Raw genomic sequence first — 18,026 nt, 5'->3', positions numbered from 1 at the left:
TCTCAGGGCACACTCAGATGAGCAATCCGTACAACTAAAACCATCCCTCGAGTTTCCCCGAGGTGGCGTTGCAAGGGGCTCTAGTTTGGACCAACACTCAGAGGAGCACTGGCCAGGGGGGGGGGGGTTTAAATAAAGATGACCCTTGAGTCTGTAGATCCCAAGGGAAAGAAAAGGCTAGGTGGCGAATGGTAAAACCAATGTTGGGCATTGCTGGAGGAGTTTTATTCAAGGCGAACTGTCAAGGGGTTCCCATTATAACCCAATCGCGTAAGGAACGCAAAATCCGGGAACATAACACCGATATGACGGAAACTAGGGCGGTAAGAGTGGAACAAAACACCAGGCATAAGGCCGAGCCTTCCACCCTTTACCAAGTATATAGATGCATTAATTAAATAAGAGATATTGTGATATCCCAACAAGTAAACATGTTCCAACAAGGAACACCATCTCCATGTTCCAACAAGGAACAAACTTCATCTTCACCTGCAACTAACAACGCTATAAGAGGGGATGAGCAAAGCGGTAACATAGCCAAACAACGGTTTGCTAGCACAAGGTGGGTTAGAGGCTTGGTTCAACAATATGGGAGGCATGATAAGCAAGTGGTAGGTATCGCAACATAGGCAAAGCAAAATAGCGAGCAACTAGCAAGCAAAGATAGAAGTGATTTCGAGGGTATGGTCATCTTGCCTAAAATCCCGCAAGGAAGAAGAACGAGTCCATGAAGAAGACAAACGGACGTAGTCGAACGGTTCTTCACAAACGCGACGTAATCGGAACCAACCCGAAGAAGCAACACCAGAAAGAAGCACACAACATAGTAAACAACCAACACATGAACATGGTATGATATGCGGGAGGCGGCATGTGATGCATATGCAAGATTTGGAAAAGAATTATTGAACCTGGCCTCAACTTGGAAACCAAGAGTGCCACTGGAAAGGTGAGGTGATTTCGGTTGAAATCGATATAAAGAACACCGGAATCGGATGCATGGTTAGGAAATGGCAAGCAAAACAAATATGGCATCGGTCTGTGATTAACAGCAAGTGACCAACTAAATGCATCAAGATAAATATGCTACAACACTCAAACATGGCAACAAAATACATGGCAGGAATCCACTCAAGAAGCTTGACAAAATATGAACACTGAGCTACGGCTAATTCGTCCATTAACAGGTTCAAACAAGCATGGCAAAAGTGCAAATGATTACAGGTTTCAGACTTAGTGAAATTAACACAAGTCTGGAATTTAACATCAGGAAGCACACTTTAGAGCATGAAAACTACCTACTACAGGAACTTATCATGGAAAAGCAAGGCATGGCATGAAGCTACTCAAAGCACTTAACAAAAGTCCCTTAGTGATCTTGAGCCAAAAGGGATCAGAAAATACAATTGCAAGCATGTGAACATGGCAAAAACATAAACATATTCAGACTTAGTGAAAAACTGGAGCATGCAAATCAGTTAACGAGTAGGCATGTTTACGAGCTCGATGCACTCACTACAGAGCATGGCATGACAAGCTAAGCATACACCCATCAAGAAGCCATGGCCTAGAAGCTAGACATGGCAAGAACAACAACATAGCATGCACGGATCAATAGCAACATCCTCGGCAAAATCGCTAAACATGTCAACAATCTGCCAGGATTCACTTTATAGCAAAAGTAGAGCTCGATTGACTCAAGCTAGGGTGCTCCATAAATGCAAATAAAGACATGGATGGATAGAGCACCACAATGTTAACAAAACAACCTTACTGATCATCCTCGAAAGAGGCACGGATCACTAGGAAACAACATGAACATATGGCATAACAACAAAAACAGGACAAGGACTTAGTGAAATTCTAAGTCCCTGAAATCAGCATTACCGATTACACTACTTTGCATGCTTGTGCTAGTCATCACATAGATCACAAAAATACATGGCAAGCACCTCTGTAAAGATGGCATGTCATATAACAAAACACATGTAGAGCTCAGGATCATAGCATGCACACATTAAACATGGCAAAAATGACAAAAAGCTATTTGCTGAAATAGATCTGACAAATTCATCACATAGCCCTCTTCCCAACAGCATTTCGGGCATCAAGATGAGCTCAAACTAAAATGATGTAATGAGATGAAATGATGTACTCGTCGGGGCAAAATTTTTGATATGCTACACACACGAATCGGAGTTACGGTTGATGAGTTATGACATGATGGACATGGGCACATGAACCTGGAATCTTCGGGGACTTAGTGGAAAAAACATGGGCGCTGGATAGCTAAAGTGTGCACGTGCGGGGTTTAGAGGGATGGCTCACCATGGACTCGGCCAAGGACGCTGGAGAGGGAAAAGGACCTGCGCTGCTAGGCCGGTGGCTGATGTTGCCCAATACGGGGCCCACTAGCGCGAGGGGGAGACGGCCCATGAGCGAACGCTCGTCGTCTCCCCCGACGGGAGGAGGTCGAGCTAGGCCGGACAAGGGCGGCGGCGCGGCAGAGCTCCGGCGAACGGGGCGAAAGCGAGGCGGCGCGGGCGGCCAGATCTGCCGGATCCGGTGGAGAACGGGGCGGGACCACCGTTCCCGGCATCGGTCATGGCCGCCGGCGTCGATCGGAGCTTAACGGGCGGTGATGGAGGAACCTGCGGGAAGGGAAGAGAGAGAGAGATCGAGGTGAGAGAGGTCAGACAAAGGAGGAAGAAGGAGATGGGGACAGACGCGGTGGCCGGCGACCTGATGCGGCAAGCGTGCCTCGAGGTGGCGGCGTGCTCCGGTGGTGTCGAGGCGGCGGTGGACGACGAACGCCGGTGAGTCGGCGGGGTGCTCCGGCGAAGTCCGGCGAAGGGCACGCAGATCTGGTGACGCGGGCTCGCGCGAGTGCGGCCCCGGGCCCCGATGGGCTTCGGCGGGCTTGTCCCGGGCCTGGGCGGGCCGCGGAGGAGAGAGAAGGCCGGCGGTGGTGATGTGGCGGCGGCGGATTCATCGGGGACGGCGGCGCGGACATGTCCGATGCGGGGATTTTTGTCCAGCGGCGCGACAGGAGCAGGGCTAGGGTTTTGCGCGAGAATTTCGGGGGTGATCTATTTATAGAGGTAGAGGGAGCTAGGATCGAGCTGTCCTACTACAGATTTGAGCAACATGTCATCCCAGGATTCGGAAGGAGAGAGCTATGTGGCTGATTACCTTGCAGATCCTAAAGTCTATGGGGATGTGGAGCATTATGGTTGGACTACGGAAGAAGAAGAAGAGGACTATGAACCTAAGGGAAAGGAGGAGACGAGCTCAGATGAAGATGAAGTCCCACTACCTCAACCTGGGGACATGCATGTGGAGTTCAAAAAGTCAAGCCTCCCTGATAGAGTAAAGAAACCTAAGATCGAGTTTATCCCTTTTCGCCTCTTGCAGGAAAACAAACAGGAGCTATGCAAAAAGATACTGAGCTTGGAGCAGGAGATCGAGGACCTAAGGGACCAAAATTCTGTCCTCAGGCGCAAATTAAGGAACAAGCCTACGCCATCAACAAAACCATCACCTTCTCCACCAACAAAGAAGAATTGAGTATCTGGTATGGGCACTCCCGTTGGCAACTGCCAAGCTTGGGGGAGTGCCCCGGTATCGTATCACCATCACTTTTATCTTTACCGTTTTTCTTAGTTCGATCCTTTTGATAATATCTTGATCTAGTAGCATAAAGCTTTTTAGTATGATCTAGTTATGAGTTTTGCTTTATGGTCCCTCTATGTAATCGAGTCCGTGAGCTATATATAATAAAGATTAGTGTTGAGTCAAGGGCTTGATTATTTTGCCATGATCCCAAGTGAATAAAGAAAAGAGAAATAAATAAAAAGGGAAACAAAGAGATCATATGGATCTTATGGAGAGTAATGAGTTCACATAGAAAAAGTATGATGAATAAAAGTTGTTGAGAGTTGACAAACATAGTTTTGGTCATCGTTGCAATTAATAGGAAGTAATAAAGAAAGAGAGTTCTTCACATATAGATATACTATCTTGGACATCTTTTATGATTGTGAGCACTCATTAAAATATGACATGCTAAAGAGTTGACGTTGGACAAGGAAGACAACGTAATGGGTTATGTTTTCTTACATCTGAGATAAATTATATTGTCATAGATCATCCAACATGGTTGAGCTTTCCTTTCCCTCTCATGCTAGCCAAATTCATCGCACCAAGTAGAGATACTACTTATGCTTCCAAATACCCTTAAACCAGTTTTGCCATGAGAGTCCACCATACCTACCTATGGATTGAGTAAGATCCTCCAAGTAAGTTGTCATCGGTGCAAGCAATAAAAATTGCTCTCTAAATATGCATGACTTCTTAGTGTGGGAGAAAATAAGCTTTGTACGATCGTGTGATATGGAAGAAATAAAAACCGACAAACTGCATAATAAAGGTCCATATCACAAGTGGAAATATAAAGTGACGTTCTTTCGCATTAAGATTTTGTGCATACAACCATAAAAGCGCATGACAACCTCTGCTTCCCTCTGCGAAGGGTCTATCTTTTACTTTTATCTCCTACCTTGCATAAGAGTCATGGTGATCTTCACCCTTCCTTTTTACATTTTATCCTTTGGCAAGCACAGTATGTAGAAAGATCCTAGTATATATGGCTAATTGGATGTGAGTTGTCATGAACTATTATTGTTGACTTTACCTTTGAGGTAAAATGTTGGGAGGCAAAACAATAAGCCCCTATCTTTCTCTGTGTACGATTAAAACTCCATACACATAAGTATTGCGTGAGTATCGGCAATTGTGAAAGATTATATGATAGTTGAGTATGTGGACTTGCTGAAAAGCTCTTATATTGACTCTTTCCTATGTTATGATAAATTGCAATTGCCCCAATGACTGAGATTATAGTTTGTTAGTTTTCAATGAAGTTTACGATTCATACTTGAAATTGTGATTGAATTATTACTCTAGCATAAGAAATCGTATGACAAGAATTATGTAAGTTGCTGTTCTAAGAATGATCATGATGCTCTCATGTCCGTATTTTACTTTTATCGACACCTCTATCTCTAAACATGTGGACATATTTTTCGATTTCGGATTTCGCTTGAGGACAAGCGAGGTCTAAGCTTGGGGGAGTTGATACGTCCATTTTGCATCATGCTTTTATATCGATATTTATTGCATTATGGGCTGTTATTACACATTATGTCACAATACTTATGCCTATTCTCTCTTATTTTACAAGGTTTACATAAAGAGGGAGAAGCCGGCAGCTGGGATTCTGGGCTGGAAAAGGAGCAAATATTAGAGACCTATTCTGCACAGCTCCAAAAGTCCTCAAACTTCACGGAAGACATTTTCAGAATATATAATAAATATTGAGCGCAAGAAGTTCACCAGGGGGGCCACACCCAGCCCACGAGGGTGGGGGGCGCGCCCTACTCCCCTGGGCGCGCCCCCTACCTCGTAGGCCCCCTGGTGGCCCTCCGGTGGCCATCTTCTGCTATATGAAGTCTTTCGATGGAAAAAATAAGAAGCCATCTTGTCGGACGAAACTCCGCCGCCACGAGGAGGAACCTTGGTGAAACCAATCTAGGGCTCCGGCAGAGCTGTTCTGCCGGGGAAACTTCCCTCCGGGAGGGGGAAATCATCGCCATCGTGATCACCAACGCTCCTCTCATCGGGAGAGGGCAATCTCCATCAACATCTTCATCAGGACCATCTCCTCTCAAAACCCTAGTTCATCTCTTGTATCCAATTCTTGTCTCCAAGTCCGGGATTGGTACTAGTAGGTTGCTAGTAGTGTTAATTACTCCTTCTAGTTGATGCTAGTTGGTTTATTTGGTGGAAGATCATATGTTCAGATCCTATATGCATATTAATACACCTCTGATTATGAACATGAATATGCTTTGTGAGTAATTACGTTTGTTCCTGAGGACATGGGAGAAGTCTTGCTATTAGTAGTCATGTGAATTTGGTATTCGTTCGAAATTTTGATGAGATGTATGTTGTCTCTCCTCTAGTGGTGTTATGTGAACGTCGACTACATGGCGCTTCACCCTTATTTGGGCCTAGAGGAAGGCATTGGGAAGTAATAAGTAGATGATGGGTTGCTAGAGTGACAGAAGCTTAAACCCTAGTTTATGCGTTGCTTTGTTAGGGGCTGATTTGGATCCATATGTTTCATGCTATGGTTAGGTTGTTGGAAATATGCCCTAGAGGCAATAATAAAAGCATTATTATTATATTTCCTTGTTCATGATAATAGTCTTTATTCATGCTATAATTGTGTTATCCGGAAATCGTAATACATGTGTGAATAACAGACACCAACATGTCCCTAGTAAGCCTCTAGTTGACTAGCTCATTGATCAACAGATAGTCATGGTTTCCTGACTATGGACATTGGATGTCATTGATAACGAGATCACATCATTAGGAGAATGATGTGGTGGACAAGACCCAATCCTAAACATAGCACAAGATCGTATAGTTCGTTTGCTAGAGTTTTTCCAATGTCAAGTATCTTTTCCTTTGACCATGAGATCGTGTAACTCCCGGATACCGTAGGAGTGCTTTGGGTGTACCAAACATCACAACGTAACTGGGTGACTATAAAGGTGCACTACGGGTATCTCCGAAAGTGTCTGTTGGGTTGACATGGATCAAGACTGGGATTTGTCACTCTATATGACGGAGAGGTATCACTGGGCCCACTCGGTAATGCATAATCATAATGAGCTCAAAGTGACCAAGTGTCTGTTCACGGGATCATGCATTACGGTACGAGTAAAGTGACTTGCCGGTAACGAGATTGAACGAGGTATTGGGATACCGACGATCGAATCTCGGGCAAGTAACATATCAATTGACAAAGGGAATTGCATACGGGGTTGATTGAATCCTCGACATCGTGGTTCATCCGATGAGATCATAGTGGAGCATGTGGGAGCCAGCATGGGTATCCAGATCCCGCTGTTGGTTATTGACCGGAGAGTCGTCTCGGTCATGTCTGCTTGTCTCCCGAACCCGTAGGGTCTACACACTTAAGGTTCGGTGACACTAGGGTTATGAAGATATGTATATGCAGTAACCCGAATGTTGTTCGGAGTCCCGGATGAGATCCCGGACGTCACGAGGAGTTCCGGAATGGTCCGGAGGTAAAGAATTATATATAGGAAGTGCTATTTTGGCCATCGGGACAAGTTTCGGGGTTATCGGTATTGTACCGGGACCACCGAAGGGGTCCCGCGGGCCCACCGGGTGGGGCCACCTGTCTCGGGGGGCCACATGGGCTGTAGGGGGTGCGCCTTGGCCTAGATGGGCCAAGGGCACCAGCCCCAAAAGCCCATGCGCCTAGGGTTCCACTTAAAGGAAGAGTCCAAGTGGTGGAAGGCACCTCTAGGTGCCTTGGGGGGGAGGGAAACCTCCCCTTGGCTGCCGCACCTAGGAGATTGGATCTCCTAGGCTGCGCACCCCCCCCCTTGGCCCTCCTATATATAGTGGGGGAGAGAAGGGACTTCATACACCAGCCCCTGGCGCCTCCCTCTCTCCCCGTTACGTCTCTCCCTCGTAGTATAGGCGAAGCCCTGCTACTGTGACGCCCTGCATCCACCACCATGCCGTCGTGCTGCTGGATCTTCATCAACCTCTCCTCACCCCTTGCTGTATCAAGAAGGAGGAGACGTCTCCCGTCCCGTACGTGTGTTGAACGCGGAGGTGCCGTCCGTTCGGCGCTTGGTCATCGGTGATTTGGATCACGTCGAGTACGCCTTCCTCATCCCCGTTCTTTGAACGCTTCCGCGCGTGATCTACAAAGGTATGTAGATGCATCCGATGACTCGTTGCTAGATGAACTCCTAGATGGATCTTGGTGAAACGAGTAGGAAAATTTTTGTTTTCTGCAACGTTCCCCAACAGTGGTATCAGAGCTAGGTCTATGCGTAGTTCTTCTTGCGCGAGTAGAACACAATTTGTTGTGGGCGTAGATTTGTCAACTTTCTTGCCGTTACTAGTCTTTTCTTGCTTCAGCAGTATTGTGGGATGAAGCGGCCCGGACCAACCTTACACGTACGCTTACGTGAGACCGGTTCCACCGACTAACATGCACTAGTTGCATAAGGTGGCTGGCGGGTGTCTGTCTCTCCCACTTTAGTTGGAGCGGATTCGATGAACAGGGTCCTTATGAAGGGTAAATAGAAGTTGACAAATCATGTTGTGGCTTAAACGTAGGTAAGAAGACGTTCTTGCTAGAACCCTAATTCAGCCACGTAAAACTTGCAACAACAATTAGAGGACGTCTAACTTGTTTTTGCAGCAAGTGGTTTGTGATATGATATGGCCAAAGTTGTGATGAATGATGAATGATCTATATGTGATGCATGAGATGTTCATGCTATTGTAATAGGAATCATGACTTGCATGTCGATGAGTATGACAACCGGCAGGAGCCATAGGAGTTGTCTTTATTCTTTTATATGACCTGCGTGTCATTGAGAAACGCCATGTAAATTACTTTACTTTATTGCTAAACGCGTTAGCCATAGTAGTAGAAGTAATAGTTGGCGAGCAACTTCATGGAGACACAATGATGGAGATCATGGTGTCAAGCCGGTGACAAGATGATCATGGAGCCCCAAGATGGAGATCAAAGGAGCTATGTGATATTGGCCATATCATGTCACGTTTATTATTTGATTGCATGTGATGTTTATCATGTTTTGCATCTTGTTTACTTAGAACGACGGTAGTAAATAAGATGATCCCTCATAACAATTTCAAGAAGTGTTCTCCCCTAACTGTGCACCGTTGCTAAAGTTCGTCGTTTCTAAGCACGCCGTGATGATCGGGTGTGATGGATCCTTACGTTCACATACAACGGGTGTTGACGAGCCTAGCATGTACAGACATGGCCTCGGAACACATGCAAAACACTTAGGGTTAACTTGACGAGCCTAGCATGTACAGACATGGCCTCGGAACACAGAAGACCGAAAGGTCGAGCATGAGTCGTATAGAAGATATGATCAACATGAAGATGTTCACCGACGTTGACTAGTCCGTCTCACGTGATGATCGGACACGGTCTAGTTAACTTGGATCATGTAATACTTAGATGACTAGAGGGATGTTTAATCTAAGTGGGAGTTCATTAATAATTTTGATTAGATGAACTTAATTATCATGAACTTAGTCTAAAATCTTTGCAATATGTCTTGTAGATCGAATGGCCAACGTAGTCCTCAACTTCAACGCGTTCCTAGAGAAAACCAAGCTGAAAGACGATGGCAGTAACTATACGGACTGGGTCCGGAACCTGAGGATCATCCTCATAGCTGCCAAGAAAGATTATGTCCTACAAGCACCGCTAGGTGAAGCTCCCGTCCCACAGAACCAAGACGTTATGAACGCTTGGCAGACACGTGTTGACGACTACTCCCTCGTTCAGTGCAGCATGCTTTACAGCTTAGAGCCGGGGCTCCAAAAGCGTTTTGAGAGACATGGAGCATATGAGATGTTCGAAGAGCTGAAAATGGTTTTTCAAGCTCATGCCCGGATCGAGAGATATGAAGTCTCCGATAAGTTCTTCAGCTGTAAGATGGAGGAAAATAGTTCTGTCAGTGAGCACATGCTCACTATGTCTGGGTGACATAACCGCTTGTCTCAACTGGGAGTTAATCTCCCGGATGATGCGGTCATTGACAGAATCCTCCAGTCGCTTCCACCAAGCTACAAGAGCTTTGTGATGAACTTCAACATGCAGGGGATGCAAAAGACCATTCCTGAGTTGTTCTCAATGCTGAAATCAGCGGAGGTAGAAGTTAAGAAGGAACATCAAGTGTTGATGGTCAATAAAACCACTAAGTTCAAGAAGGGCAAGGGTAAAAAGAACTTCAAGAAGGACGGCAAGGAAGTTGCCGCGCCCGGCAAGCAAGCTGCCGGGAAGAAGCCAAAGAATGGACCCAAGCCCGAGACTGAGTGCTTTTATTGCAAGGGAAGCGGTCACTGGAAGCGGAACTGCCCTAAATACTTAGCAGACAAGAAGGCCGGCAAAACCAAAGGTATATTTGATATACATGTAATTGATGTGTACCTTACCAGTACTCGTAGTAACTCCTGGGTATTTGATACCGGTGCCGTTGCTCACATTTGTAACTCACAGCAGGAGCTGCGGAATAAACGGAGACTGGCGAAGGACGAGGTGACGATGCGCGTCGGGAATGGTTCCAAGGTCGATGTGATCGCCGTCGGCACGCTGCCTCTACATTTACCCACGGGATTAGTTTTAAACCTCAATAATTGTTATTTAGTGCCAGCTTTGAGCATGAACATTGTATCGGGATCTCGTTTAATTCGAGATGGCTACTCATTTAAATCTGAGAATAATGGTTGTTCCATTTATATGAGAGATATGTTTTATGGTCATGCTCCTATGGTTAATGGTTTATTCTTAATGAATCTCGAGCGTATTGCTACACATATTCATAGTGTGAGTACCAAAAGATGTAAGGTTGATAATGATAGTCCCACATACTTGTGGCACTGCCGCCTTGGTCACATAGGTGTCAAACGCATGAAGAAGCTCCATACAGATGGACTTTTAGAGTCTCTTGATTATGAATCATTTGACACGTGCGAACCATGCCTCATGGGTAAAATGACCAAGACTCCGTTCTCAGGAACAATGGAGCGAGCAACCAACTTATTGGAAATCATACATACTGATGTGTGCGGTCCAATGAGTGTTGAAGCTCGCGGTGGCTATCGTTATGTTCTCACCCTCACTGATGACTTGAGTAGATACGGGTATGTCTAATTAATGAAACACAAGTCTGAAACCTTTGAAAAGTTCAAGGAATTTCAGAGTGAGGTTGAGAATCAACGTGACAGGAAAATCAAGTTCCTACGATCAGATCGAGGAGGAGAATACTTGAGTCACGAGTTTGGCACGCACTTAAGAAAATGTGGAATAGTTTCACAACTCACGCCGCCTGGAACACCTCAGCGTAATGGTGTGTCCGAACGTCGTAATCGCACTCTATTAGATATGGTGCGATCTATGATGTCTCTTACCGATTTACCGCTATCTTTTTGGGGCTATGCTTTAGAGACTGCCGCATTCACTTTAAATAGGGCTCCGTCGAAATCCGTTGAGACGACACCGTATGAATTATGGTTTGGGAAGAAACCTAAGCTGTCGTTTCTAAAAGTTTGGGGATGCGATGCTTATGTCAAGAAACTTCAACCTGAAAAGCTCGAACCCAAGTCGGAAAAATGCGTCTTCATAGGATACCCAAAAGAAACTATTGGGTACACCTTCTACCTCAGATCCGAAGGCAAGATCTTTGTTGCCAAGAATGGGTCCTTTCTAGAAAAAGAGTTTCTCTCGAAAGAAGTAAGTGGGAGAAAAGTAGAGCTTGATGAAGTATTACCTCTTGAACCGGAAAATGGCGCAACTCAAGAAAATTTTCCTGAGGTGCCTGCACCGACTAGAGAGGAAGTTAATGATAACGATCAAGATACTTCTGATCAAGCTCCTACTGAAATTCGAAGGTCCACAAGGACACGTTCCGCACCAGAGTGGTACGGCAACCCTGTCTTGGAAATCATGTTGTTAGACAACAGTGAACCTTCGAACTATGAAGAAGCGATGGCGGGCCCGGATTCCGACAAATGGCTAGAAGCCATGAAATCCGAGATAGGATCCATGTATGAAAATGAAGTATGGACTTTGACTGACTTGCCCGTTGAACGGCGAGCCACAGAATAAATGGATCTTTAAGAAGAAGACAGACGCGGATGGTAATGTGACCATCTATAAAGCTCGACTTGTCGCTAAGGGTTATCGACAAGTTCAAGGGGTTGACTACGATGAGACTTTCTCACCGGTAGCGAAGCTAAAGTCCGTCCGAATCATGTTAGCAGTTGCCGCATTCTACGATTATGAGATATGGCAAATGGACGTCAAAACGGCATTCCTTAATGGTTTCCTTAAGGAAGAATTGTATATGATGCAGCCGGAAGGTTTTGTCGATCCTAAGAATGCTGACAAGGTGTGCAAGCTCCAACGCTCGATTTATGGGCTGGTGCAAGCATCTCGGAGTTGGAACATTCGCTTTGATGAGATGATCAAAGCGTTTGGGTTTACGCAGACTTATGGAGAAGCCTGCGTTTACAAGAAAGTGAGTGGGAGCTCTGTAGCATTTCTCATATTATATGTAGATGACATACTTTTAATGGGAAATGATATAGAACTCTTGGACAGCATCAAGGCCTACTTGAATAAGAGTTTTTCAATGAAGGACCTTGGAGAAGCTGCTTATATATTAGGCATCAAAATCTATAGAGATAGATCGAGACGCCTCATAGGTCTTTCACAAAGCACATACCTTGATAAGATATTGAAGAAGTTCAATATGGATCAATCTAAGAAGGGGTTCTTGCCTGTGTTACAAGGTATGAAATTGAGCTCGGCTCAATGTCCGACCACGGCAGAAGATATAGAAGAGATGAGCGTCATCCCCTATGCATCAGCCATAGGTTCTATTATGTATGCCATGCTGTGTACCAGACCTGATGTAAACCTTGCCGTAAGTTTGGTAGGAAGGTACCAAAGTAATCCCGGCAAGGAACACTGGACAGCGGTCAAGAATATCCTGAAGTACCTAAAAAGGACTAAGGAAATGTTTCTCGTTTATGGAGGTGACGAAGAGCTCGTCGTAAAGGGTTACGTCGACGCTAGCTTCGACACAGATCTGGATGACTCTAAGTCACAAACCGGATACGTGTATATTTTGAATGGTGGGGCAGTAAGCTGGTGCAGTTGCAAGCAGAGCGTCGTGGCGGGATCTACATGTGAAGCGGAGTACATGGCAGCCTCGGAGGCAGCACATGAAGCAATATTGGTGAAGGAGTTCATCACCGACCTAGGAGTCATACCCAATGCGTCGGGGCCGATCAAGCTCTTCTGTGACAACACTGGAGCTATTGCTCTTGCCAAGGAGCCCAGGTTTCACAAGAAGACAAGGCACATCAAGCGTCGCTTCAATTCCATTCGTGAAAATGTTCAAGATGGAGACATAGAGATTTGTAAAGTACATACGGACCTGAATATAGCAGATCCGTTGACTAAACCTCTCCCTAGAGCAAAACATGATCAACACCAAAATTCCATGGGTGTTCGATTCATCACAATGTAACTAGATTATTGACTCTAGTGCAAGTGGGAGACTGTTGGAAATATGCCCTAGAGGCAATAATAAAAGCATTATTATTATATTTCCTTGTTCATGATAATTGTCTTTATTCATGCTATAATTGTGTTATCCGGAAATCGTAATACATGTGTGAATAACAGACACCAACATGTCCCTAGTAAGCCTCTAGTTGACTAGCTCGTTGATCAACAGATAGTCATGGTTTCCTGACTATGGACATTGGATGTCATTGATAACGAGATCACATCATTAGGAGAATGATGTGGTGGACAAGACCCAATCCTAAACATAGCACAAGATCGTATAGTTCGTTTGCTAGAGTTTTTCCAATGTCAAGTATCTTTTCCTTTGACCATGAGATCGTGTAACTCCCGGATACCGTAGGAGTGCTTTGGGTGTACCAAACGTCACAACGTAACTGGGTGACTATAAAGGTGCACTACGGGTATCTCCGAAAGTGTCTGTTGGGTTGACATGGATCAAGACTGGGATTTGTCACTCCGTATGAAGGAGAGGTATCACTGGGCCCACTCGGTAATGCATCATCATAATGAGCTCAAAGTGACCAAGTGTCTGGTCACGGGATCATGCATTACGGTATGAGTAAAGTGACTTGCCGGTAACGAGATTGAACGAGGTATTGGGATACCGACGATCGAATCTCGGGCAAGTAACATATCGATTGACAAAGGGAATTGCATACGGGGTTGATTGAATCCTCGACATCGTGGTTCATCCGATGAGATCATCGTGGAGCATGTGGGAGCCAGCATGGGTATCCAGATCCCGCTGTTGGTTATTGACCGGAGAGTCGTCTCGGTCATGTCTCCTTGTCTCCCGAACCCGTAGGGTCTACACACTTAAGGTTCAGTGACGCTAGGGTTATGAAGATATGTATATGCAGTAACCCGAATGTTGTTCGGAGTCCCGGATGAGATCCCGGACGTCACGAGGAGTTCCGGAATGGTCCGGAGGTAAAGAATTATATATAGGAAGTGCTGCTTTGGCCATCGGGACAAGTTTCGGGGTTATCGGTATTGTACCGGGACCACCGAAGGGGTCCCGCGGGCCCACCGGGTGGGGCCACCTGTCCCGGGGGGCCACATGGGCTGTAGGGGGTGCGCCTTGGCCTAGATGGGCCAAGGGCACCAGCCCCAAAAGCCCATGCACCTAGGGTTCCACTTAAAGGAAGAGTCCAAGTGGTGGAAGGCACCTCTAGGTGCCTTGGGGGGGAGGGAAACCTCCCCTTGGCTGCCGCACCTAGGAGATTGGATCTCCTAGGCTGCGCACCACCCCCCCTTGGCCCTCCTATATATAGTGGGGGAGAGAAGGGACTTCATACACCAGCCCCTGGCGCCTCCCTCTCTCCCCGTTACGTCTCTCCCTCGTAATATAGGCGAAGCCCTGCTACTGTGACGCCCTGCATCCACCACCATGCCGTCGTGCTGCTGGATCTTCATCAACCTCTCCTCACCCCTTGCTGGATCAAGAAGGAGGAGACGTCTCCCGTCCCGTACGTGTGTTGAACGCGGAGGTGCCGTCCGTTCGGCGCTTGGTCATCGGTGATTTGGATCACGTCGAGTACGCCTTCCTCATCCCCGTTCTTTGAACGCTTCCGCGCGTGATCTACAAAGGTATGTAGATGCATCCGATGACTCGTTGCTATATGAACTCCTAGATGGATCTTGGTGAAACGAGTAGGAATTTTTTTGTTTTCTGCAACGTTCCCAACATAGATTTACCTTAATACTTTTGTTGTAGTTGCGGATGCTTGCAATAGAGGTTAATCATAAGTGGGATGCTTGTCCAAGTAAGGGCAGTACCCAAGCACCGGTCCACCCACATACCAAATTATCAAAGTACCGAACGCGAATCATATGAACGTGATGAAAACTAGCTTGACGATATTCCCATGTGTCCTCGGGAGCGCTTTTCTCTATATAAGAGTTTGTCCAGGATTGTCCTTTGCTACAAAAAGGATTGGGCCACCTTGCTGCACTTTATTTACTTTTGTTATTTGTTGCTCGTTACAAATTATCCTATCACAAAACTATCTGTTACCACTTATTTCAGTACTTGCAAAGAATACCTTGCTGGAAACCGCTTATCATTTCCTTCTGCTCCTCGTTGGGTTCGACACTCTTACTTATCGAAAGGACTACAGTAGATCCCCTATACTTGTTGGTCATCAATGATCTGTATCCCAAACTAACCCTAACTTTGTCAAATCTCTTTTACACTCAAGCTTGGCTTCTATAGCCTCTTCATTGGTTGCCACCTTCTCAATATTATGTATACTGAGTTTACCTCCAAGCTCTATTAGTTCCCCCAACTCTCCTAGTTCAAATCCAACACTCTCTTTTTTAACACAGAATTGTTTCAGCTCCTGCAAGCATTTCATCTTTATGACCCTAGGAACATTGGAATGGAGTTCTTTTTTAACACAAAAATCGTGTAAATTGATGAGGCAGCTAAAGTCTTTAGGTACTATATACCTACCACCTCCAAGGTCTAAGAATTTCAAGTGATAAAATTTGGAGAGTGTACTAGGTGAAGTAATTTTTATCCCATGGTCTAGATATGATATAGTAATTTTTTAGGTATCGAAGGTGGATAAGTTTTGAAATGTTGAGTGGCAAAGTTTCTCCTACTATATATAGGACACAGAGATCCTCTATTTCCTTAAACGTATCTTTTAAAAACCCATCAATTGGTTCCCTGTATTTTCTAAAAATCATCAAAGCTCGCAAATTGCCAATGTCTATCTTGGCCCTCAATTTTACCATTTCTCCCCTAAAATTCCATTCATATCTACCTACCAATGTGACGGATAAATGTCGAACAGTTTGTGAGATGGCATCAACCCTAAAACCTTAACTACATATGTAGAGGCACTCTTGTGCCTAAACATTTCGAGACAGTTCATGTAATAAATCATGCATTAAATAATATTGACCATTCTTCACGAGAAAACCATTATCTACTTGTTCTTCTATGTAATTCTCATCTTTCTCTATTATTCCTAGTGCAATCCAAAAATACGTAATATCTACATTCTTAAACTTATAATCTTTAGGGAACAAGGAAATATATGAAAACATTTTTTAGATGAAAAGGAAGGTAATCATAGCTAATCCTTAACGATGGCATAATGTCATCATTATTTTTCTGTTTTTGCCACTCGTTGTTTTCAAGGACTCTTTTCCAATGTTCCCGAGAAACTTTCTTCCTTAATAACCGACCAACTGTTTTGGTTGCTAGAGGTGAACCCTTCAACTTGTTTGCAATACCAATTGCAAGATCAGCTAAGTCCTCTTGGCAGTACTCAGGCTTGTGATACGTCTCCAACGTATCTATAATTTTTGATTGTCCCATGCTATATTATATCCCGTTTTGGACATTATTGGGCTTTATGATACACTTTTATATTATTTTTGGGACTAACCTATTAACCGAAGGCCCAACCCAGAATTGTTGTTTTTTTTTGCCTATTTTAGGGTTTCGCAGAAAAAGAATATTAAACGGAGTCCAAACGGAATGAAACCTTCGGGAACGTGATTTTCGGAACGAACATGATCGAGAGGACTTGGACCTTATGTCAAGCAATCAACCAAGAAGGCACGAGGTAGGGGGGCACGCCTACCCCCCCGGCGCGCCCTCCGCCCTCGTGGGGCCCATGTTGCTCCACCGACGTACTCCTTTCTCCTATATATACCTACGTACCCCCAAGCTACCAGATACGGAACCAAAACCCTAATTCCACCACCGTAACTTTCTGTATCCACGAGATCCCATCTTGGGGCCTTTTCTGGAGCTCCGCCGGAGGGGGTATCGATCACGGAGGGCTTCTACATCAAGACCATAGCCTCTCGATGAAGTGTGAGTAGTTTACTTTAGACCTACGGGTCCATAGTTATTAGCTAGATGGCTTCTTGTCTCTTTTTGGATCTCAATACAAAGTCCCCCCTCTCTTGTGGAGATCTATTCGATGTAATCTTCTTTTGCGGTGTGTTTGTTGAGACGATGAATTGTGGGTTTATGATCAAGTTTATCTATGAACAATATTTGAATCTTCTCTGAATTCTTTTATGTATGATTGGTTATCTTTCAAGTCTCCTCGAATTATTAGTTTGGTTTGGCCTACTAGATTGATCTTTCTTGCAATGGGAGAAGTGCTTAGCTTTGGGTTCAATCTTGCGGTGTCCTTTCCCAGTGACAGTAAGGGCAGCAAGGGACGTATTGTATTGTTGCCATCAAGGATAACAAGATGGGGTTTATATCATATTGCATGAGTTTATCCCTCTACATCATGTCATCTTGCTTAAAGAGTTACTCTGTTCTCTTGAACTTAATACTCTAGATGCATGTTGGATAGTGGTCGATGTGTGGAGTAATTGTAGTAGATGCAGGTATGAGTCGGTCTACTTGTCTTGGATGTGATATAACACCCTCGATGCGGCTATATCTCCCACGTGTCGAAGCACGACTTATAGGCATAACCGCATTGAAAGCAATGTCACAAGTGAGGTAAGCCTCACACAACCCGTGTAAATAAGTAAAGGGGAAAAGATACATAGTTGGCTTACAATCGCCACTTCACACAATTACATGAATAAAACATTACATCAACCAGATACAATCAAGGTCCGACTACGGAACCAAAATAAAAGAAGACTACCCCAAAAGCAACACAGATCCCCGATCGACCCCAACTGGGCTCCACTACTGATCAACTAGAACGAAACAACACAAAGGACAAGATCTTCATCGAGCTCCTCCTTGAGCTTGGTTGAGTCACCTGCACGGTAT

This window comes from Triticum urartu, chromosome 7A (assembly GCF_056163025.1).
Source record: "Triticum urartu cultivar PI428250 chromosome 7A, HENAU_Tu73, whole genome shotgun sequence".
In the NCBI taxonomy this organism is placed as follows: Eukaryota; Viridiplantae; Streptophyta; class Magnoliopsida; order Poales; family Poaceae; genus Triticum; species Triticum urartu.
Note: the sequence above shows the minus strand (reverse complement) of the source record.